Source organism: Aegilops tauschii, chromosome 4 (assembly GCF_002575655.3).
Source record: "Aegilops tauschii subsp. strangulata cultivar AL8/78 chromosome 4, Aet v6.0, whole genome shotgun sequence".
Classification (NCBI taxonomy): Eukaryota; Viridiplantae; Streptophyta; class Magnoliopsida; order Poales; family Poaceae; genus Aegilops; species Aegilops tauschii.
The window spans coordinates 506,971,761-506,997,227 of record NC_053038.3 but is presented as its reverse complement, the minus strand read 5'-3'; the positions used below and the strand labels follow the sequence as shown (position 1 = coordinate 506,997,227).

General features: G+C 48.9%; 1 pseudogene; it reads left to right on the top strand.

The window, feature by feature from the left end:
- Positions 1-22,829, top strand: part of LOC109736176 (uncharacterized) — a 46,177-nt pseudogene extending 23,348 nt beyond the window's left edge.
- The last annotated feature ends 2,638 nt before the right edge of the window (positions 22,830-25,467 follow it).

Below are 25,467 nucleotides of genomic sequence, written 5' to 3'. Positions count from 1 at the left end.
GACGTGATTTGAGTCCTTTTCTTGTACGGGAAGTTCAGCCGCCTCATATATATGTAAGAGGTGACAGCCGATTGAACAACACACAATCGATCTATCAATATATCACTTTTTACCTTTACCTTTATCTTCTCCCTTGTTCTTCTTCTTCCTCGTTCTTCATTCGTTCTTCGTGAAGCAGGGCGGTGAACCTCGAGGCCCTAGGGGCGATCAGGTTGACCTACTCGAAAAACACCCCCCGGATTGCTTGCGTACCGCGCTTCCAGACGGGTCTCCTTCGACGTGAGCTGCGGTGCATCACCCTCAGCGTTGGAGGTACACGGTGACGTGTTCATGTGTGAACACACTCTTCTGGCGACTCCGCCGGGGACGAAGCTTTGTACGGTTTCTGGCCCGTTCTTGCTACGAAGAGATCGTCATCTAGGGTTTGCAATCTACGAAGGTAATATGTATACCCAATTAACTTATGTAGATGAAAATAATGCATATGTTATTGCTAGATCGTTTAATGAGCATAATGCATCGGCTAGCCCTGGTTTTATCAATCATGCATCTAATTATGTGCAACAGCCGATTCAGAATAATCTCCATGCTTCTAGTTACAATTTTAGCAACATGACACATATGTATCCCAACCCTCATGCATCGGCAACCCAACAAATCCATATGCCGATGAACAACATGATGAGTTCGGTCAATCAAGTTGAAACACCTCACGTAGGAACTTTCAATAGCAGGCAACAAAGTGTTTCACCTTTTTATTCATCGGCAACTAATTTGCAACATGTTAATATGAACATGCCGGTGGATAGGGGAATTGGCCATGCTACTACTAGTTATTCAGCCAATTGCCCTCAACAATCACATGCTACACCTCATGCTACTAATTTTTTGGCACCATATGCAACTGTAGGTATTCATAAGTCGGCTTTGCACCTTCACGCTGATAGTCGAATAAGTGAATATTCTATAGGATCTCATGTGTGTTCACCTACTACCGTAGCATATCATATTCCCCCTACACAATTACAGAATTTTGGCAAAATCTCATTGTCGAAAGAGTCTAGAGGCATCGGGGGGCAACCGTATCCAGATTGGGTAATTGAGGACAAGCTTATATTCTCTTGGGATTTGTGCAACTCTATTCGCCAAGAATTAATAGAAGGCGGCAAGCCTCATGACTTTGCTGCTGTAAAAGCAAGAGTTGTACAAATGATGCATTTGCCTAGTTCTATAGCAACCAATGTACCCACTAAACAATTGCAAAGTTTTGGCACCTCATTGCCGAAAGAGTCTCAAAGCATTGGGGGGCAATCTCATGAGGAGTGGATGCAAATTGAGATGAAAAAGTTTAGAGCTTGCCAAACTGAGATGTGGGCTAAAATAAGACAAGAGAGAGAAGCCTTGCAAATTCAAAAAGAGAAAAGTATTGATTCAGGTAACAAAGAAAATTTGGTTATTGAAAAAGCCGAATCAAATAGTATGTGTACCAAATCTATTAAAGAAAAAAGGATGCCAAGGCATTGGAGAGTCATTCAAAAGTGCAACATAGTATTATTCGAGTGATACAACCATCATGCTCTCCCAACGTGTATGAAGAGGTATGTCTACAAGTGATTTACCTATTTTCAGATTTGGTCACAACTTTATTGTTGATGCATCTATTAGGAAAAATCTTATAAGTAATTTTGAAAGACCAATGATGAAGGGTAATTTACTTGTTAGCAATAAAACTGTTACAAAGCATATCGGTCAACACATTGTACCATTCGAAGAGACCGATAATGACTTATTATTGCAGCCAAAGCTTTTCCCATTGTTTTATGTGAAGTTTATATCTAAGTGGGTAGCTTTTCTTGTTTCTTACTTGGCCTACACTTGGTCTCAATTGAGACATATGTGTTCTAGCTATTTTCATTTCAGAAATATAAAGCCAAGGTTAAATTCTTTTGAGAAATCTGATGCTATTATTATATCTTATCCAAAGACATCGGAGATAGAGTTCAAAACACGATGCATAGCCGAACACTACTAGGAAAAAGCCTAGTAGTAGCGCGGGTTAAACAGCTAGTAGTAGTGCGGGTGCCCGCGCTACTACTACGGCGCTACAGTTAACTGTTAGTTGTAGCGCGGTGCTTCCCGCGCTACTAGTACATGTGTTAGTAGTAGCACGGGTTCCACACGCGCTACTACTAACTATCTGTAGCCCGTGTGTATGACCCGCGCTACTACTATTAATTTCAAAAACCAAAAAAGAAATCTCGACCACGTGCATGCTGTCAATGGTGTCAATGGTTTGATCCTGCGACGACAGGGGTCGCCGGAGGTGTGGACGGGTAGCGGCAGAACAGATCCGGAGACGACTGTTGGAGAGGGACCGGATCCAGTGTAGAGCAAGATGACGGTGTGAGGATCCTCTTCGCGGCCAAGGCGAAGAGCTCCTGGTTGGCCATGTCGACGACCTGCGCAGGCATGGGCATGGGAGGTGAGTAAAACGAAGGGAGAGGGAGAGGGAAAAAGAGAAACAAGGGAGAAAGGAAGGAGATGGGGGTGCATCGGGGCTGGTCACGGGTGGTGAGGTGCTCCGTCGTGGTGGCATGGAGGCGAGGGGGGAGACAGGCGAGCTCCTGGACACCAGCGACGCGAGGAGGCGGACTCGTTGGACGCCATGGAGGAGGAGATGTGCTTGGGCAGGAGCACCATGGGAGAGCCTATGGAGAGAGGGGGAGAGTGAGGGATTCGGCCAAGGATATGGGGACTTCTCCTACCTCGTACTTAGTAGTAGCGACGGGTATAAAATCGCGCTACTACTAAGTTACTACTATCAACTTAGTAGTAGCGCGGGTTTATACCCCTTGCTACTACTATGGCATGTCCCCGGGGGGCACGGTAGAGACCGCTTAGTAGTAGCGAGGGGTAAAAACCCGCGCTACTACTATCAACTTAGTAGTAGCGAGGGGTAACAACCCGCGCTAATACTATCAACTTAGTAGTAGCGAGGGGTAAAAACCCGCGCTACTAGTAAGTAGCAGTAGCGGGGGGTATAAACCCGCGCTACTAGTAAGCGTCTGGCTATAAGCTTTTCCCTAGTAGTGGAATGGGGAGATTCTAAATCTGAACCATTCATTTGCTTACCTCCAAAGTCGTTCGCACACCAAGATTGGCTAGAAAACAAAAGGTATACCTTCGATTCAAACATGTGTGATCAAATCTTTTATTTGTTGTTGAAAAATAATTACATTAGAATTCTTGATCACTATGTCAAGCCATCTATCCAAGGACGAATGTATTGTAAGTTGCATGATTCATTCAAGCATAGTATTGAGGATTGCAACATGTTTCGTCAAATAGTTAAACCGGCCATTGATAAAGGACGATTGAAATTTGTCGAGACACCAAGAGATGACGAGTCTATTTCAATTGGTCCCAACGGCAAAAGGTTTTTGCATCAGCTGCTTCAAGCCGATCCATTTAAAGAGAAGGTAAAAACTACAGGTAATGGGATCGATCTTTCAGGTAATCAAGTTGTTGAAGAGCACAATGAACATAATCTCGAGGGCAAGAATTCCATTGAAGCTACAGTGAAGACGCCAAGGACTGCGGGGCAACAAGAAAATTCAAAGATCGATGCAAGTCAAGACAAAGGAGATAAATGCCGCAATAAGCACAAGTGCAAGAAATCCAAAGTCACTTTTGCACAATTATTAGATAGCTTATTGGCCAGCTAATGCAAAAGCATCAAGATCACCCCCTAGGCGCAAATCCAAGGATCGGTATTGGCAAGGTGAGAATCTCAATGGAGCATATTCATATCCTTACTTTGGGCCGCCAATGCCAATGTCATGGATACCTCCCTATGCTCATGTAAATCCATATCCATCATGGGACAGGTATGATACAAGGGCACATTATCCATCTTATTTTTGACCATCTCACCAACAATACGCATCTCCAAAAAGATCAACATTTGATGAACAATCACACGACAAAGACCGTTTCAATCATAAGGAATCGGTCCGGAGCTCAAAGAACAAGAAAGAGGTGGTCAATCCCGGGTCAAGAAAGATGGTCATAAGTGTGCTACTTCAGATTTGATATCAAATAATAAAGAGCCAATTAAAGTATTGACATTGGCTACTAAAGGCAACGAGACAAGTCAATCAAGTGCCAAATCTAAAGAGAAAAAGTTGAGAGTGCACAAGGTAAAACAAGAATTGCCATTGCTTCAAACAAAATCGCAGTCAGGGTGCCCACTCCGCTTATCATATTGGCAAAATAAGAAATTACAAAAACTTAGTGCACAAGAACTTGAAGAAAGGAACATGGCATGGGTTCCCAAAGGAAGTACTCAAAATAGTAATTATGTGCAAGGTTCCATTACAAGAAGTGCGGCAAAGGTGAAGAAGGAAAAGAGTGAAAATTATGAAGGACCAAGCCGAAGGTTTCAACATCTTCGGTCCACACATTATCCATATTCATCAACTATGCCATTAATGCCTATGCCCTGGAATTTGTCGTCAGGTATGATTGGTTACCCTCAATGGGCTTATTTTAATCCATGGATGCAATATAATTTCTTACATCATAAAAGGGTATTACCAAATCATCATACGTTCGATTAGCTTCACTTTTGTTGCTAAGTTAAATGGCCAATACACAATTATCACCCTAGGAAATAAAATGGCCGATATATATCTATCGTCCTAACCACATACAAATGGCCGGTGGAGTGTTGACATCGTGCTTAGAACAAACTCCGTGCAAGTTATTTTTGAAGGAAATATGCCCTAGAGACAATAATAAAGTTATCTTATATTTCCTTATATCATGATAAATGTTTATTATTCATGCTAGAATTGTATTAACCGGAAACTTGATACATTTGTGGATGTTGGAAACGAGAGTTTGGCAATGCTTCACGATATATTGATCGGTGCAAAGCGCACGTATATATAGAGTACAAGGTGGGCCACAACCTCAACTATACAATGACTAGGAGGTGGGCCAGGCTATACAATATACATGCACAAAACCATATATTCAACACCCCCCCCCCCGCAGTCGAAGCGTCGCCGGAGACGCAAAGACTGGACCTAAACTCCTCGAAGACAGAAGTAGGCAGTCCTTTTGTCATGACGTCGGCGAACTGCTGCGCCGTCGGGACGTGGAGGACCCGGATGCGCCCAAGAGCCACCTGCTCACGAACGAAGTGGATATCGAGCTCAATATGCTTCGTTCGACGATGGTGGACCGGGTTGGCGGAGAGGTAGACGGCAGAGACGTTGTCGCAGTAGACGAGCGTGGCCTTGTGAACTTCACAAAGCAACTCCTGGAGCAGCTGACGGAGCCAAGAGCATTCAGCAACGGTGTTAGCCACTGCTCGATACTCAGCCTCGACACTCGAGCGGGAGACGGTGGGCTGTCGCTTGGAGGACCAAGAGATCAGGGATGGCCCAAGGTAGACACAGTACCCCGAGGTGGAGCGCCGTGTGTCCGGGCAGCCGGACCAGTCCGCATCAGAGTAGGCGACGAGGTCGGTGGAGGCGGAGGCCGTCAACGTAAGTCCCAAGGACTGGGTGCCGTGTATGTATCGGAGGATACGCTTCACCAGAGTCCAGTGAGAGTCGCGCGGAGCATGCATGTGAAGACAGACCTGCTGAACAGCATACTGCAAGTCGAGGCGCGTCAAGGTCAGGTACTGCAAGGCGCCCACAATGGAGCGGTAGAATGCTGCATCAGATGCAGTCGAACCCTCCAAAGCGGAAACCTTGGCCTTGGTGTCGACGGGCGTGGGAGCGGGCTTGCAGTTAAGCATGCCAGCTCGGTCGAGAAGCTCATGGGCATAGCACTGCTGATGCAGGAAGAACCCATCTGGCTGCCGAACCACCTCAATGCCAAGGAAGTAATGTGGAGGACCCAAGTCCTTCAGGGCAAACTCATCGCGAAGACGAGCACCGCTGAAGAAGCGCGACAGTGGATGCCGTCAGAATGATCTCATCGACGTACAGCAGCAAGTAGGCCGTGTCAACTGCGTGATGATACACGAAGAGGGACACATCGGAGCGAGTCGATGTAAATCCGAGCGTCTGCAGGAAGGTGGCAATGCGCTGGTACCAGGCCCGAGGTGCCTGCTTCAACCCGTAAAGAGAACGGGAGATCAAGCACACATGATCTGGATGCGTGGCGTCGACGAAGCCGGTGGGCTGCTCACAGAACACCTGCTCAGCCAGGTGGCCGTGCAAGAAGGCGTTGGACACGTCCAACTGATGCATAGGCCAAGCTCGGGACACGGCTAGCTGGAGCACGGCACGGATCATGCCCGGTTTAACAACCGGGGCAAATGTGTTGGTGAAGTCCACGCCTGCGCGTTGCCGAAAACACCGAACCACCCAGCGAGCTTTATAGCACTCGAGAGTGCCATCCGGACGAGTCTTGTGCCGAAAGACCCACTTGCCCATGATGATGTTGGCACGGGGCGGCCGAGGGACGAGCTGCCAGGTACGGTTCCGCTGGAGCGCGTCGAACTCTTCCTGCATCGCAGCGAGCCAATGAGGATCCCGAAGGGCGGCTCGAGCTGACGATGGGAGAGGAGGCTGCTCAGAGACGGAAGCAGCGAGAAGGTACTCATCGCTGGGGTACCGTGTGCTCGGTCGGAGGGTGCCAGCCCGAGAGCGAGTCATCGGGCAGGGCAGCGGGTCTGGAGTGGAGACGGGCGACGACGAAGAGGAGCCCGCCTCCTCCGAGACCGCCGCGGGCGAGGCCGCAGGCGAGATCGCCGGCGCGGCGGCGGGCGAGACTGCCGCGAGCGAAGCGGCCACGGGCGAGGCCGCCGCGGGCGAGGCGGCGGGTGAGGCCGCCGGTGTGGTCGATGCCGGGGACGCCAGGGGCGTCGCGGGCGCCGAGGAAGGTGCGGCCCCTAGGGCAGCCAACCGGGGAGAAACTCGACCCGTGACGCGGGGGGCACCCTCAAAGCCGGGAGGCGGCCCAAGAGAGGCACGGGAGCGGCTGTCACCGGGAGCGGGCAAAGCCGCAACATCCGAAGGTACCTGCTGAAACGGAAAAACCATCTCATCAAAGTAAACGTGTCGTGAAGTGATCACCCGATGTGAGATAGGATCATAGCAGCGGTAGCCTTTGGTGTTGGGGGGATAGCCGAGAAAGATGCAGGCCACAGACCGAGGTGCGAGCTTATGAGGAGCAGTGGAAGCGATGTTGGGGTAGCACAGGCAACCGAAAATACGGAGCTCAGCATAGGAAGGTGGCGTGCCAAACAAGAGGTGATGAGGTGCAAAATTCCTGCGAGTGCGACAAGGACGGATGTTAATGAGTAGTGATGCGGTGGCGAGCGCGTCGGGCCAAAAACGTGGTGGCACGTTGGCATGAAAGAGGAGGGAGCGAACACAATCATTAAGAGTGCGAAGCACACGCTCAACGCGGCCGTTTTGTTGCGAAGTGTACGGGAAAGTGAGACGAAAGATCATGCCGTGTGTGGCGAGAAGGTTGCGGATCGCGAGGTTATCAAACTCCTTCCCGTTGTGTATTTGCAACGCATGAATGGGACGTCCAAACTGCGTGAAGACATAGGAGTAAAAAGCGGTGAGAGTGGCAACAGAATCCGACTTTCGCCGCAACGGGAAGGTCCACACATAGTGCGAAAAATCATCAAGTATGACAAGGTAATAAAGATAGCCCGTGTTACTTGCAACAGGAGAGGTCCAAACATCACTATGAATTAACTCAAACGGGTATGATGCGACATGCGAGGAAGCGCTAAAAGGAAGACGAACATGTTTGCCGAGACGACAAGCATGACAAGTGTGATCGTCGATCTTATTACACCTGAATGAAAAACTCCTAAGAATATGACGAAGGGTGGCGATGTTGGGATGACCGAGACGAGCGTGCCAAAGGTCCACTCCGGCGGAAAGCGCCATGGGAGCAGCGACGGAGGAGGTAGATGAGTGGACCGGGTAGAGCTCGTCGGGGCTGTCACATCGGTGGAGCACCATCCGGGTACGGGCATCCTTAACAGAAAAGCCAAACATGTCAAATTCAACGGTAACAGGATTTTCACGTGTAAGAGAACGAACGGAAACAAGATTTTTAATGATGTCAGGAGAGACAAGCACATTAGAAAGATATAATGGCATGGAGTTAGAAGGAAAGCAGCATGGCCGACATGAGTAATAGGCATGGAAGAACCGTCACCCACGGTAATGCGAGCAGCGGTGTGAACGGGGTGAGCGGCAAGAAGGTTACCGGGGTTGGCGGCCATGTGAGCCGTGGCTCCGGTGTCCATATACCAGTCGCCACCGCCAGTGTACTGCTGCAGCGTGGGGGCGGTGTGGAGGGCCGCTAGGAGCGCGGGGTCCCAAGGCGCCGGTGGGAGAGCCGGGGCGGACGGCGCCGGCTGAGGCAGGGGCGCCACAAACCCACCGGCCGGAGGCAGCCCATAGATCACAGAGGGGCCGTAGAGCGGCACGGGATGGTACGCCTGAGGGCCCGCGTGAAGCGCTAGATGAGCAGCCGGGCGGGCGCCGAAGAGGCCCGGAGCGGGGGCATGCGGTATAGGCATGGAATACGCGTGCAGAACCCCGGTCCAGGGGTTCTGGACGGCCTGCCAGGGCGCCGGGGGGAGCTACGGATGCTGCTGGCGCGGTGCCCCGCCGGGCGCAGCCGGCTGCTACTGCTGCTGTTTGCGGCCGCCGCGGCCCCCGCGGCGCTGCTGCTGCTGCTCGGCAGGAGGCGGCGGAGGAGCCGGCTGCGGCTGCGGGCAGGGGAACCTGGGCGGCGGCGGCGCCTGGAAGGGGCCCGGGGCGAGCCTCGGCGGGGCGGTGGGCGGTGCACCGCCGCGAGTACCGGCGGTGAGGGCGGTGTGGGTGGCCCGGGTGCGTGACATCCACATCCGCCTCTCCTCCAACTTCAGGTAGGCGACGATCTTGGGGAACGTCGGGTTGGTGATGAGGGGGATGTTGGAGGCGGCGTTCCCGAATTCGTCGCTCAGGCCGGCGATGAGGGTGCTGAGGAGGAGCTCGTCGGAGACCTTCTCACCAAGGTCACGGAGCTCGTCAACAAGCTTCTTGAGGCGCATGCAGTAATCGTCGATAGACGAGTCAAGCCGCTGGCACCCAAAAAACTCGCCGTGCAAGAAAACCTTGCGTTGGAGCGCGTTGTCAGTGAAGAGGCCGTTGAGCTTGGTCCAAACGGCGTGAGCATCATCGTCGGCGAAGACCACCATGTGGAAGAGGTCCTTCGAGATGGTGGTGTAGAACCAACGAATGAGGGTGGCGTCGATGGACATCCACTCCTCATCGTCCTCCATGAAGCGGGAATCCACGGAGCCATCGATGTGATCCCGGATGTGGTACTCCCGGAACACAAGGGAGAAGTACGTCTTCCATGCATAGTAGGTGGAGGTGAGGTGGTCGAGGACGACGGGAACCCGAGCGAGGATGTTGAGGTCGCGGATGACGACGGGATCGGGGCCTTCGAATGGATTGGTGCGGCGGCTGCGGGTGGTGCCGGAGGAGGCATGGGAGGCCATGGGGAGACGAGGGCGGCGGCATCACGCGAGAAGCGGCGCTGCGGATGGGAGGCGGCGCGACCGAAGGGCGGCGCGGCGGGTTGGGAGGGGGGCGGAAGCGGGGTGGCGGCGCACACGGGGCGGCGGTCGTGGCGGCATGGGGTACGCGGCAGCGACGACGGCAGGGGGTGGCGGCGGCGGCGGTGGTGGGCGGCGGCGGCGATGGGATCGCGGCGGCGGGACAGGGTTAGGGTTAGGATTAGGATCTTAGGTATGATATCATGTTGGAAACGAGAGTTTGGCAATTCTTCACGATATATTGATCGGTGCAAAGCGCACGTATATATATAGTACAAGGTGGGCCACAACCTCAACTATACAATGACTAGGAGGTGGGCCAGGCTATACAATATACATGCACAAAACCATATATTCAACAGTGGACACATAGACAAAACACCGTGTCCCTAGTAAGCCTCTACTAGACTAGCTCGTTAATCAAAGATGGTTAAGTTTCCTAACCATAGACATGTGTTGTCATTTGATGAACGGGATCACATCATTAGGAGAATGATGTGATGGACAAGACCCATCTGTTAGCATAGCATATTGATCGTTCAGTTTTATTGCTATTGCTTTCTTCATGTCAAATACATATTCCTTCGACTATGAGATTATGCAACTCCTGGATACCAGAGGAATGCTTTGTGTGCTATCAAACACCACAGCGTAACTGGGTGATTATAAAGATGCTCTACAGGTATCTCCAAAGGTGTTTGTTGGGTTGGCATAGATCAAGATTAGGATTTGTCACTCCGAGTATCGGAGAGGTATCTCTGGGCCCTCTCGGTAATGCACATCATAAGAAGCCTTGCAAGCAATGTGACTAATGAGTTAGTTGCAGGATGATGCATTACAGAACGAGTAAAGAGACATGCCGGTAACGAGATTGAACTAGGTAGGAAGATACCGACAATCGAGTCTCGGGCAAGTAACATACCGATGACAAAGGGAATAACGTATGTTGTCATAACGGTTCGACCGATATAGATATTCGTAGAATATGTGGGAGCCAATATGAGCATCCAGGTTCCGCTATTGGTTATTGACCGGAGAGGTGTCTTGATCATGTCTACATAGTTCTCGAACCCGTAGGGTCCGCACGCTTAACGTTCGATGCCGATTTTGTATTATATGAGTTATGTGATTTGGTGACCGAATGTTGTCCGGAGTCCCGGATAAGATCACAGACATGATGAGGAGTCTCGAAACGGTCGAGAGGTAAAGATTGATATATAGGACAATAGTATTCGGACACCGGAAGTGTTCCGGAGGGTACCGGTACATATCGGGTCACCGGAAAGGAGTTTCGGGCAACCCCGACAAAGATATGGGCTTAATTGGGCCGAGGGAGGGATAGACCAGCCCACAAGGGGCTGGTGCGCCCCTTTCCCTGGCCGCAGGCCCTAGAGGAAGGAAAGGAAGGGGCGCCACCTCCTCCTGCCTTTCCCCCTTGGTGGGAGAAAGGAAAGGGGGGGGGCACCTCCTCCTTCCCTCCCCTCATCGCCAAAAGATGGAAAGGGGGGCGCCGGCCTAGGGCAGGAGCCCAAATAGGATCCCTCCTACTTGGGGCACCCCTAGGGCTGCTCCCTCTCCCTCCCACCTATATATATGAAGGGGGGAGGTGCCTAGAATACACACCAGCCATTGTTAGCAGTGTGCGGCGCCCCTCTCCACAGTTTATGCCTCCGGTCATATTCACGTAGTGCTTAGGCGAAGCCCTGCGCGGATAATTTCACCATCACCATCACCACGCCGTCATGCTGACGGAACTCTCCCTCGACACTTTGCTGGATCAAGAGTTCAGAACTCGGAGGTGCCATACGTTCGGTACTTGATCAATCGGAACGAGAAGAAGTTCGACTACATCAACCGCGTTGTCAAACGATTCCGCTTTCGGTCTACGAGGGTACGTCGACACACTCTCCCCCTCTCGTTGCTATGCATCTCCTAGATAGATCTTGCGTGAGCGTAGGATTTTTTTTGAAATTGCATGCTACGTTACCCAAAGATTATTTGGCACACAAGTTTTGAAGGAAATATGCCCTAGAGGCAATAATAAAGTTGTTATTTTATATTTCCTTATATCATGATAAATGTTTATTATTCATGCTAGAATTATATTAACAGGAAACTTGATACATGTGTGGATACATAGACAAAACACTGTGTCCCTAGTAAGCCTCTACTAGACTAGCTCGTTAAACAAAGATGGTTAAGTTTCCTAACCATAGACATGTGTTGTCATTTGATGAACGGGATCACAATATTAGGAGAATGATGCGATGGATAAGACCCATCCATTAGCATAGCATATTGATCGTCCAATTTTATTGCTATTGCTTTCTTCATGTCAAATACATATTTCCTTCGACTATGAGATTGTGCAACTCCGGGATACCGGGGGAATACCTTGTGTGGTATCAAACGTCACGTAACTGGGTGATTATAAAGATGCTCTACAGGTATCTCCGAAGGTGTTTGTTGGGTTGGCATAAATCGAGATTAGGATTTGTCACTCCGAGTATCGAAGAGGTATCTCTGGGCCCTCTCGGTAATACACATCATAAGAAGCCTTGCAAGCAAAGTGACTAATGAGTTAGTTGCAGGATGATGTATTATGGAACGAGTAAAGAGAATTGCCGGTAACGAGATTGAACTAGGTATATGAAGATACCGACAATCGAATCTCGGGCAAGTAACATACCGATGACAAAGGAAATAACGTATGTTGTCATAACGGTTTGACCGATAAAGAGCTTCGTAGAAATGTAGGAGCCAATATGAGCATCCAGGTTCTGCTATTGGTTATTGACCGGAGAGGTGTCTCGGTCATGTCTACATAGTTCTCAAACCCGTAGGGTCTGCACGCTTAACGTTCGATGACGATTTAGTATTATATTAGTTATGTGATTTGGCGACCGAATGTTGTTCAGAGTCCCGGATGATATCACAGACATGACGAGGAGTCTCAAAATGACCGAGAGGTAAAGATTGATATATAGGACGATAGTATTCGGACACCGAAAGTGTTTCGGAGGGTGCCGGGTACATGTAGGGTGACCGGAAGGGGTTGCGGGCACCCCCCCGGCAGAGATACGGGCTTAATGGGCCAAAGGGAGGGACAGAGCAGCTCACAAGGGGCTGGTGCGCCCCTCCACCAGGCCGGCCAGCCCTAGGGAAAGGAAAAGGGGGAGGGCAAGTCCCTCCTTCCTTCCGCTCCACAAGGGAGAAAGGAAAAGGGGGGCGCCACCTCCCCCTTCCTTCCCCTGGCGCCTATACATGGAAGGGGGGGGGGGCGAACCGAGGCAGGAGCCCAAGTGGGATTCGGCCTCACTTGGGGCGCCCCTTGGCCTCTCCCCTCTCCCTCCCACCTATATATATGAGGAGGGGGGCGTCGAGAACATACAACATCAATTGTTAGCCGTGTGCAGCGCCCCCCTCCACAGTTTACGCCTCCGATCATATCTTCATAGTGCTTAGGCGAAGCCCTGCGCGGATCACTTCACCATCACCGTCACCACGCTGTTGTGCTGACGGAACTCATCTACTTCCTCAACATCTTGCTGGATCGAGAGGACGAGGGACGTCATTGAGTTGAACGTGTGCAGAACTCGGAGGTGCCGTACGTTTGGTACTTGATCGGTCGGAGCTAGAAGAAGTTCGACTACATCAACCGCGCTGTCCAACACTTCCGCTTTCGGTCTACGAGGGTACATAGACACACTGTTCCCCTCTCGTTGCTATGCATCTCCTAGATAGATCTTGCGTGATCATAGGAATTTTGTTTGAAATTGCATGCTACGTTTCCCAACAGTGGCATCCGAGCCCGTTCTATGCGTAGATGATATGCACGAGTAGAAGACAAAGAGTTGTGGGCGGTGATCGTCATACTGCTTACCACCATTGTCTTATTTTGATTCGGCGGTATTGTTGTATGAAGCGGCCCGGACCAACCTTACATGACCACGTTCATGAGACCAGTTCCACCGGCAGACATGCAACTAGTTTTGCATAAAGGTGGCTGGCAGGTGTCTATTTCTCCTACTTTAGTTGAATCAAATTTGACTGCAGCCGGTCCTTGTTGAAGGTTAAAACAACAAAATTGATAAATCACCGTTGTGGTTTTGATGCGTAGGTAAGAACGGTTCTTGCTAGAAGCCCGTAGCAGCCACGTAAAACTTGCAACAACAAAGTAGAGGACGTCTAACTTGTTTTTGCAGGGCATGTTGTGATGTGATATGGTCAAGAAATGATGTGATATATGTTATTGTATGAGATGATCATGTTTTGTAAAAGTTATCGGCAACCGGCAGGAGCCTTATGGTTGTCTCTTTATTGTATGAAATGCAAACGCCATGTAATTGCTTTACTTTGTCACTATGCGTTTGAGATAGTTGTAGAAGCAATAGTTGGCAAGACGACCACGACGCAACGATGGAGATCAAGGTGTCGAGCCGGTGACGATGAAGATCATGACGATGCTTTGGAGATGGAGATCAAAAGCACAAGATGATGATGGCCATATCATGTCACATATTTTGATTGCATGTGATGTTTATCTTTTATGCATCTTATTTTGCTTAGTACGACGGTAGCATTAGAAGATGATCCCTTAACTAAATTTCAAGGTATATGTGTTCTCCTTGAGTATGCACCGTTGCGACAGTTCATCGTGTTGAGAAACCACGTGATGATCGGGTGTGATAGACTCTATGTTCGGATACAACGGGTGTAAGACAGTTTTGCACATGCGGAATACTCGGGTTAAACTTGACGAGCCTAGCATGTACAAACATGGCCTCGGAACACTGGAGACCGAAAGGTCGAACGTGAATCATATAGTAGATATGATCAACATAGAGATGTTCACCATTGGTGACTACTCCATCTCACGTGATGATCGGACATGGTTTAGTTGATTTGGATCACGTATCACTTAGATGACTTGAGGGATGTCTATTTAAGTGGGAGTTCATTAGTAATTTGATTAATTGAACTTAATTTATCATGAACTTAGTCCTGATAGTATTTGCAAATTATGTTGTAGATCAATAGCTCACGATGTAGCTCCCCGTTTATTTTTGATATGTTCCTAGAGAAAAATAAATTGAAAGATGATAGTAGCAATGATGCAGACTGGGTCCGTGATCATAGGATTATCCTCATTGCTGCTCAGAAGAATTATGTCCTTGATGCACCGCTAGGTGACAGTCCTATTGCAGGAGCCGATGCAGACGTTATGAACGTTTGACAAAGCTCGGTATGATGACTACTTGATAGTTTAGTGCGCCATGCTTTACGACTTAGAACCGGGACTTCAAAAACGTTTTGAATGCTACGGAGCATATGAGATGTTCCAAGAGATGAAATTTTTATTTCATACTCATGCCCGTGTCGAGAGGTATGAGACCTCTGACAAGTACTTTTCCTACAAGATGGAGGAGAATAGCCCAACTAGTGAGCATAAGCTCAGAATGTGTGGCTACTACAATCGCTTGAATCAAGTGGGAGTTAATCTTCCAGATAAGATAGTGATTAAACAAAGTTCTCTAGTCACTATCACCAAGCTACTAGAACTTCGTGATGAACTATAATGTGCAAGGGATAACGAAAATGATTCCTGAGCTCTTCGCGATGCTGAAATCAACGAAGGTAGAAATCAAGAAAGAGCATCAAGTGTTGATGGTTAACAAGACCACTAGTCGCAAGAAAAGGGCAAGGGAAAGAAAGGGAACTTCAAGAAGAATGGCAAGCAAGTTGCCGCTCCTATGAAGAAGCCCAAAGCTGGACCCAAGCCTGAAACTGAGTGCCTCTACTATAAAGGAAAATGGTCTTTGGAAGCGGAACTACCCCAAATACTTAGCGGATAAGAAGGATAGCAAAGTAAACAATGGTATATTTGATATGCATGTTATTGATGTGTACCTTACTAGTGTTCGTAGTAGCCCCTGGGTATTTGATACCGGTTCAGTTGCTAAGATTAGTAACTCGAAACAGGAGTTGCAAAATGAACAGAGACTAGTTAAGGGCGAGGTGACGATGTGTGTTGGAAGTGATTCTAAGGTTGATAAGATCACCATCGCATACTCCCTCTACCTTCGGGATTAGTGTTGAACCTAAATAAATGTTATTTGGTGTTTGCGTTGAGCCTGAATATGATTGGATCATGTTTATTGCAATACGGTTATTCATTTAAGTCAGAGAATAATTGTTGTTCTGTTTACATGAATAAAACCTTCTATGGTCATACACATAAAGTGAATGGTTTATTGAATCTCGATCATAGTGATATACATATTCATAATAGTGATGCCAAAAGATGCAAAGTTGATAATGATAGTGCAACATATTTGTGGCACTGCCGTTTAGGTCATATTGATGTAAAGCGCATGAAGAAACTCCATGCAGATGGACTTTTGGAATCACTTGATTATGAAGCATTTGATACTTGCGAACCATGCCTCATGGGCAAGATGACTAAAACTCCGTTCTCCAGAACAATGGAGCGAGCTAGTGACTTATTGGGAATAATACATACCGATGAGTATTGAGGCTCACGGCGGGTTTTCTGACCTTCATAGATGATTTGAGCAGATATGGGTATATCTACTTAATGAAACACAAGTCAGAAACATTTGAAAAGTTCAAAGAATTTCAGAGTGAAGTGGAGAATCGTCGTAACAAGAAAATAAAGTTTCTACGATCTGATCGCGGAGGCGAATATTTGAGTTACGAGTTTGGCCTTCATTTAAAACAATGCGGAATAGTTTCACAACTCACGCCACCTAGAACACCACAGCGTGGTGTGTTCGAACATCGTAACCGCACTTTATTTGATATGGTGCGATCTATGATGTCTCTTACCGATTTACCACTATCGTTTTGGGGTTATGCATTATAGACGACTGCATTCACATTAAATAGGGCACCGTCTAAATCCGTTGAGACGACATCGTATGAACTGTGGTTTGGCAAGAAACCTAAGCTGTCGTTTCTTAAAGTTTGGGGTCGAGACACTTATGTCAAAAGGCTTCAGCCTGATAAGTTTGAACCCAAATCGGAAAATTGCATCTTCATAGGATACCCTAAGGAAACAATTGGGTACACCTTCTACCACAGATCCGAAGGCAAGATTTTTGTTGCCAAGAATGGAACCTTTCTAGAGAAGGAGTTTCTCTCGAAAGAAGTGAGTGGGAGGAATGTAGAACTTGATGAGGTAATTGTACCTTCTCTCAATTTGGAAAGGAGCACATCATAGAAATCCTTTCCCATGATGCCTACACAAACTATAGAGGAAGCTAATGACAATGATCATGAAACTTCAGATCAAGATACTACTGGACCTCGTAGGTCGAAGATATCATGTTCCGCACCAGAGTGGTACGGCAATCCTGTCCTGGAAGTCATGTTATTAGACCATGGCGAACCTATGAACTATGAAGAAGCTATGATGAGCCCAGATTCCGCCAGATGGCTTGAGGCCATGAAATCTGAGATAGGATCCATGTATGAGAATAAAGTGTGGACTTTGGTGGACTTGCCCGATGATCGGCAAGCCATTGAGAATAAATGGATCTTCAAGAGGAAGACGGACGCTGATGGTAGTGTTACTATCTACAAAGCTCGACTTGTCGCAAAAAGGTTTTTGAGAAGTTCAAGGTGTTGACTACGATGAGATTTTCTCACTCCTAGCGATGCTTAAGTCTGTTCGAATCATGTTAGCAATTGCCGTATTTTATGAAATCTGGCAAATGGATGTCTAAACTGCATTCCTTAATGGATTTCTTAAAGAAGAGTTGTATATGATGCAACCAAAAGGTTTTTTCGATCCTAAAGGTGCTAAGAAAGTTTGCAAACTCCAGCGATCCATCTATGGACTGGTGCAAGCATCTCAGAGTTGGAATATACGCTTTGATAAGGTGATCAAAGCATATGGTTTTATACAGACTTATGGTGAAGCCTGTGTTTACAAGAAAGTGAGTGGGAGCTCTGTAGCATTTCTGATATTATATGTGGATAACATATTGTTGATTGGAAATGATGTAGAATTTCTGGATAGCATAAAAGGATATTTGAATAAGAATTTTTCAATGAAAGACCTCGGTGAAGCTGCTTACATATTGGGCATCAAGATCTATAGAGATAGATCAAGACGCTTGATAAGACTTTCAATGAGCACATACCTTGACAAGATTTTAAAGGAGTCCAAAATGGATCAGACAAAGGAGTTCTTACCTGTATTTGTAAGGTGTGAAGTTGAGTAAAGACTCAAAACCCGACCACGAAAGAAGATAAAGAGAGAATGAAAGTCATTCCCTATGACTCAGCCATAGGTTCTATAAAGTATGCCATGTTGTGTACCAAACCTGTTGTGTACCTTGCCATGAGTTTGGCAAGGGGGTACAATAGTGATCCAGGAATAGATCACTTGACAACAGTCAAAATTATCCTTAGTTACCTTAAAGAGGACTAAGGAAATGTTTCTCAGTTATGGAGGTGATAAAGAGTTCGTCGTAAAGAGTTACGTCGATGCAAGCTTTGACACTGATCTGGATGACTCTAAGTCTCAACCTAGATACGTATTGAACATGGGAGCAATTAGCTAGAGTAGCTCCATGTAGAGCATTGTAGACACAGAAATTTGCAAAATACACACGGAGCTGAATGTGGCAGACCCGTTGACTAAACTTCTCCCACAAGCAAAACATGATCACACCTTAGTACTCTTTGGGTGTGAATCACATAGCGATGTGAACTACATTATTGACTAGTAAACCCTTTGGGTGTTGGTCACATGGCGATGTGAACTATGGGTGTTAATCACATAAAGATGTGAACTATTGGTGTTAAATCACATGGCGATGTGAACTAGATTATTGACTCTAGTGCAAGTGGGAGATTGAAGGAAATATGTCCTAGAGGCAATAATAAAGTTGTTATTTTATATTTTTCTTATATCATGATAAATGTTTATTATTCATGCTAGAATTGTATTAACCCGAAACTTGATACATGTGTGGATACATAGACAAAACACTATGTCCCTAGTAAGCCTCTACTAGACTAGCTCGTTAATCAAAGATGGTTAAGTTTCATAACCATAGACATGTGTTGTCATTTGATGAACGGGATCACATCATTAGGAGAATGATGTGATGGACAAGACCCATCCGTTAGCATAGCATATTGATCATTCAGTTCTATTGCTATTGCTTTCTTCATGTCAAATACATATTCCTTTGATGTGTGCCATCAAACATCACAACGTAACTGGGTGATTATAAATATGCTCTACAGGTATCTCCGAAGGTGTTTGTTGGGTTGGCATAGATCGAGATTAGGATTTGTCACTCCGAGTATCGGAGAGGTATCTCTGCGCCCTCTCGGTAATACACATCATAAGAAGCCTTGCAAGCAAAGTGACTAATGAGTATGCAGGATGATATATTACAGAACGAGTAAAGAGACTTTCCGGTAACGAGATTGAACTAGGTATGAAGATACCGTCGATCGAATCTCGGGCAAGCAACATACCGATGACAAAGGGAATAACGTATGTTGTCATAACGGTTCGACCGATAAAGATCTTCGTAGAATATGTAGGAGCCAAGATGAGCATCCAGGTTCCGCTATTGGTTATTGACCGGAGAGGTGTCTCGGTCATGTCTACATAGTTCTCGAACCCGCAGGGTCTGCACGCTTAACGTTTGATGACGATTTAGTATTATATGAGTTATGTGATTTGGTGAACGAATGTTGTTCGGAGTCCCGGATGAGATCACGGACATGATGAGGAGTCTCGAATTGGTCGAGAGGTAAACATTGATATATAGGACGATAGTATTCAGACACCGGAAGTGTTCCGGAGGGTATCGGGTACATGTAGGGTCACCGGAAGGGGTTCCGGGCACCCCCCGGCAAAGATATGGGTTTAATGGGCCAAAGGGAGGGACAGACAAGCCCACAAGGGGCTGGTGCGCCCCTCCACCAGGCCGGCCAGCCCTAGGGAAAGGAAAGGGGGGAGGGCAAGTCCCTCCTTCCTTCCCCTCCACAAGGGAGAAAGGAAAAGGGGGCGCCACCCCCCCTTCCTTCCCCTGTCGCCTATACAAGGAAGGGGGGGGGGGCGAACCAGGGCAGAAGCCCAAGTGGGATTCGGTCCCACTTGGGGCGCCCCTTGGCCTCTCCCCTCTCCCTCCCACCTATATATATGAGGATGGGGGCGCCTAGAACATACAACCTCAATTGTTAGCCGTGTGCGGCGCCCCCCTCCACAGTTTACGCCTCCGGTCATATCTTCGTAGTGCTTAGACGAAGCCCTGCGCGGATCACTTCACCATCACCGTCAGCACGCCGTTGTGCTGACGGAACTCGCCTACTTTCTCGACATCTTGCTGGATCAAGAGGACGAGGGACGTCATTGAGCTGAACGTGTGCAGAACTCGAAGGTGTCGTATGTTCGGTACTTGATCCGTCGGAGCTAGAAGAAGTTCGACTACATCAACCGCGTTGTCAGACGCTTCCGTTTTCGGTCTACGAGGGTACGTAGACACACTCTTCCCCTCTCGTTGCTATGCATCTCCTAGATAGATCTTGCGTGAGCATAGGATTTTTTTTGAAATTGCATGCTACGTTTCCCAACAAGTTTTGCCGAAAAATAGAGGGGCATGTGTTGACACCCAATTTTGGCTTGGTCAAGAACTTAATTAAGATGGCCTCAAATAGAGAAGTGGTCTACATGAAAAAGTTCCGTATTGTCGACATGAGCATCTTTGAAGTTTCGGCCATCGCCATCCGATCTCATCTCGAGGGCCGAAACTATGCTCAAAGTACTAAGATTTTGTATTCAGAGTATTGTTTGGCCAATTAAACCTCCAAGACGGCCTCATATGAGAAAAGTTTCAACGCGGATTGTCTTCGTCTCGTCGAAACGATCGATTTAGATATAAAAATTGACCCAATCGAAGTTCATATTTAAAAGTTAGAGGCAAAACAGTGCGATGCAGAAGTCTGCCCCGGAAGTTCCGGGCAACTTCCGGAGAGGTTCCGGGCTAATCAGAAAGTTTGCACGCGGTGTGCCCGAAAATTGGAGTTTGAACATTATTTGCAGATTTGCGGGCCTCAATATGACCTCTGATGAAAAAGTGATCAATTAAAGAGTTTTTCTCCATTGCAATATCTACAACTTTACTTTTGGGACCATTATGATCTGAAGTCGTATGCGACCTGCAGATTCAATGCAAGAGGGCTACTTGATATAATTTGAACCCGGAAGTTCCGGGCCAGACCGGAAGCTCCGGCCCTCGTAGTGCGAGTTAGGGTAACTTTTGATGATTTGGACATGATTCGAGTCATTTTCTTGTACGGAAAGTCCAGCCGCCTCATATATATGTAAGGGGCTACGGCCGATTTAACAACACACAATCGATCTATCAATATGTCACTTTTTACCTTTATCTTCTCCCTTGTTCTTCTTCTTCCGCGTTCTTCGTTCGTTCTTCGTGAAGCAGGGTGGCGAACCTCGAGGCCCTAGGAGCGATCAGGTCGAGCTAGGGCAGCCCATAGCCGCCACGCGCCCTCATGGGTCCCTCCCGGACATGTGGGGTTTCAGGTCCTGAAAAGCACCCGCCGAATTGCTTGCGTATCGCGCTTCCGGACGAGTCTCCTTCGACGTGAGCTGTGATGCATCACCCTCGGTGTTGGAGGTACACGGTAACGTGTTCATGTACGAACACCTCTATTGACTGAACGTTCCCATGTATGCTTCTGGCGCGACGTGGTGTGCATACCGCTCGATTTGGCTAGCGGCCACGAGCATGCATGATCATGGCGTCGCGCTGTAGTAGATTCCAAAAACAAAAAAGCGGATTTGCACCAGACGACACGACTCACCTGCCCATATATGCGTGTCATGCCCGTGCTCAGCCCGATGCATCATGCACCACCACACTCGTCAAGCTCCAACGCTGAGCGTGAGCACATGGAGGGCAGCACGTCGTTGCGGCACCTCGTCGAGTACGAGAGCTTCTTCTTCGGGTGGCTCGACGACAGCGCACGGCACTCGCCGCCGTCCTTGGACCGCCTCGTCCACAGCGTCGGTCATTCCTTCCGAATCTCAACGTGGTCGTCCTCCTTCATCGACTTGTACCCCCACGACGATCTCTTCTCCATCGACTTAGCCACGGCGGCGAGTGACTTGGACTCCGACCTGCCGGTAGTAGACGCCGCGCCGTCCCCGATGCTGCAGATCAGCGCGAGCCGCCTCCTCCCCTGCGAGCCCGGAGGCGGCTCCGGCGCGCAAGATCAAGAAGACGGCGACGACTCGGTGATCACCAGTCGGCATCGCTCTGCGGACGCCCCGAGCGCGCCGTGGTTGTCAGCCTTCTCGTCGCCGGTCTCCCGCTCGGCGCGGAGCACGCTAGTCTCGCTGAGTGCGTGCTCCAGCCCGACGAGCAAGCACGCCATGTCGCGGTCGACGTTGTGTGCCAGGACCAGGAGGCGCCGCGTGGCGTCGTCGTCGCCCTGGAAGGTGCTGCGGTTCGTGATGCCGCTGTAAGGTCAGGGCGATCGCGCGGAGGCACAGCAGGTTCACGTTGGCGGCGAGCCCGGCGCGCGGGGCCACGTCGAGCGTCGGGTACCACGGCAGTGCTGACACGGACGTCCATGACGCCATCCTCTATTGCAACAAATCCAGTGTAAGTGCATCTCAACAGTAGCGCACGCACGTGCACATGCGCTCATTCACGCTTGCTAATTAATGAGTAATTTCATCTCTGTTTCATGGATCAGGTGTGCAGGAGACTAATCGCATGTCAGCCACATGATTTTCTAAATCCGTGACAGGTTAAATATAGGACGCCGATAATTGCCACACGTGTGGTGTATCGGGTGGTTGTGTCGCACGCCCTGTGTGGCACGGAGACGACCCCGCCCGCACGATCGCGTACGGGCGCGCGCAGCCACAGCCCGCACGTCCGGTGCAGCGCGATCGCCCCTGCACGAGCATGTCCGGGCGAGCGAGCGTGCGGGCCGCACGACCCGTCTCGGCCGTCGCCCCTCCCCGCCTGCGAGCCACACGCCCGCGTGTCAGTAACCACGCGTCCTGGCGCGATTGCCATGGTCCGGACCTCTTCGGTTGCCATGTTGCCATGTTGCTGAACTGCAGTTGCCATGTTGCTGAACTACAATTGCCATGGTTGCTCAACTGCAGTTGCCATCTTAGGTCAAAGTGTCGGATGCCATTTTTGGGCAACTGCAGCTGTTGCCATGTATGGTCTGGTCTACTACAGATATCATGATTTGAAAACTTTAGGAGTTGCCACCTACTAACACTGGACAGTTGCCATGTAGCACTAAAAAACATGGCAAAAAACATGTTTCGGTAAAAAGAGAGTTGCCATCTGCTTACAAGCGCGCTAGGGCGGTTGCCATGTACCCTGCAAAACACATGGCAACTGATAGCTTTTGGTGTGTGGGAGAGGAGACGGGCATGTGGGCGATGGTGGTATCTTTAGGAGTTGCCACCTACTAACACTAGACAGTTGCCATGTAGCGCTACAAAAACAGACGTGGCAACAATAACATGTTCGGGGTAAAAAGAGAGTTGCCATCTGCTCATGCTCACAAATAGGGCAGTTTCCATGTACCCTGCAAAACACATGGCAACTGATAGCTTTTGGTGTGTGGGAGAGGAGACGGGCATGTGGGCGATGGTGGTATCTTTAGGAGTTGCCACCTACTAACACTAGACAGTTGCCATGTAGCGCTGCAAAACAAACGTGGCAACAATAACATGTTCGGGGTAAAAAGAGAGTTGCCATCTGCTCATGCTCACAAATAGGGCAGTTGCCATGTACCATTCCAAAACATGGCAAATGACAGCTTGGGTGTGGGAGAGTGGTAGAATGAGCAGTCGTAGGAGATGGGGAACAGAAGTGATGCACGGCGTGCGGGCGTGACAGCAGTTTCATCCCACGCCCCGACTGGCGAAACGTTGACTGCGGAGAGAAACCGGCGTGCGGGCGAACTCCCTCACACCCACACACATGAGTTGTCCTACGTGGCACACAAAATCAGCCTTTTCATGCCGAGATTCGTGCAAAGGGCGCTGTACGACGATGGAGGCGTGTGGGTGAGTTGTCTAACGCCCACACGTGTGGGTGTTAGTGTTTTCGGATGCCGATAATTGCCACACGTGTGGTGTATCGGGTGGTTGTGTCGCACGCCCTGTGTGGCACGGAGACGACCCCGCCCGCACGATCGCGTACGGGCGCGCGCAGCCACAGCCCGCACGTCCGGTGCAGCGCGATCGCCCCTGCACGAGCACGTCCGGGCGAGCGAGCGTGCGGCCCGCACGACCCGTCTCGGTCGTCGCCCCTCCCCGCCTGCGAGCCACACGCCCGCGTGTCAGTAACCACGCGTCCTGGCGCGATTGCCATGGTCCGGACCTCTTCGGTTGCCATGTTGCCATGTTGCTGAACTGCAGTTGCCATGTTGCTGAACTACAGTTGCCATGGTTGCTCAACTGCAGTTGCCATCTTAGGTCAAAGTGTCGGATACCTTTTTGGGCAACTGCAGCTGTTGCCATGTATGGTCTGGTCTACTACAGATACCATGATTTGAAAAACTTTAGGAGTTGCCACCTACTAACACTGGACAGTTGCCATGTAGCACTAAAAAACATGGCAAAAAACATGTTTCGGTAAAAAGAGAGTTGCCATCTGCTTACAAGCGCGCTAGGGCAGTTGCCATGTACCCTGCAAAACACATGGCAACTGATAGCTTTTGGTGTGTGGGAGAGGAGACAGGCATGTGGGCGATGATGGTATCATTGGGAGTTGCCACCTACTAACAGTAGACAGTTGCCATGTAGCGCTACAAAACATACGTGGCAACAATAACATGTTCGGGGTAAAAAAGAGAGTTTCCATCTGCTCATGCTCACAAAATAGGGCAGTTGCCATGTACCCTGCAAAACACATGGCAACTGATAGCTTTTGGTGTGTGGGAGAGGAGACGGGCATGTGGGCGATGGTGGTATCTTTAGGAGTTGCCACCTACTAACACTAGACAGTTGCCATGTAGCGCTGCAAAACAAACGTGGCAACAATAACATGTTCGGGGTAAAAAGAGAGTTGCCATCTGCTCATGCTCACAAATAGGGCAGTTGCCATGTACCCTGCAAAACACATGGCAACTGATAGCTTTTGGTGTGTGGGAGAGGAGACGGGCATGTGGGCGATGGTGGTATCTTTAGGAGTTGCCACCTACTAACACTAGACAGTTGCCATGTAGCGCTACAAAACATACGTGGCAATAATAACATGTTCGGGATAAAAGAGAGTTGCCATCTGCTCATGCTCACAAATAGGGGCAGTTGCCATGTACCATTCCAAAACCTGGCAAATAACAGCTTGGGTGTGGGAGAGTGGGAGAATGGGCAGTCATAGGAGATGGTGCGCGGCGTGCGGGCGCGACAGCAGTTTCATCGCGTTGACCGCGGAGAGAAACCGGCATGCGGGCGAACTCCCTCACACCCACACACATGATTGTCCTACATGGCACACAAAATCAGCCTTTTCATGCCGAGATTCGTGCAAAGGGTGCTGGACGATGATGCAGGCGTGTGGGTGAGTTGTCTAACGGGGCGTTAGTGTTTTCGTAAATATACCCTTGCTGTATTACGAAAATACGACGATTTGTAGATTTTATAAAATATACTACCTCCATCTCAAAATATAGAACATTTTTTAGGCTATAGTTTTAGGCTTTTAGCCTACAAAACGTCTTATATTTTAAGACAGAGCTGATCTAAAAGATATATTCGAGTAGTTTGTAACAAAAAGGGAAAAATATAAAATTATAACAATATTTTTTGAGTTAAAATT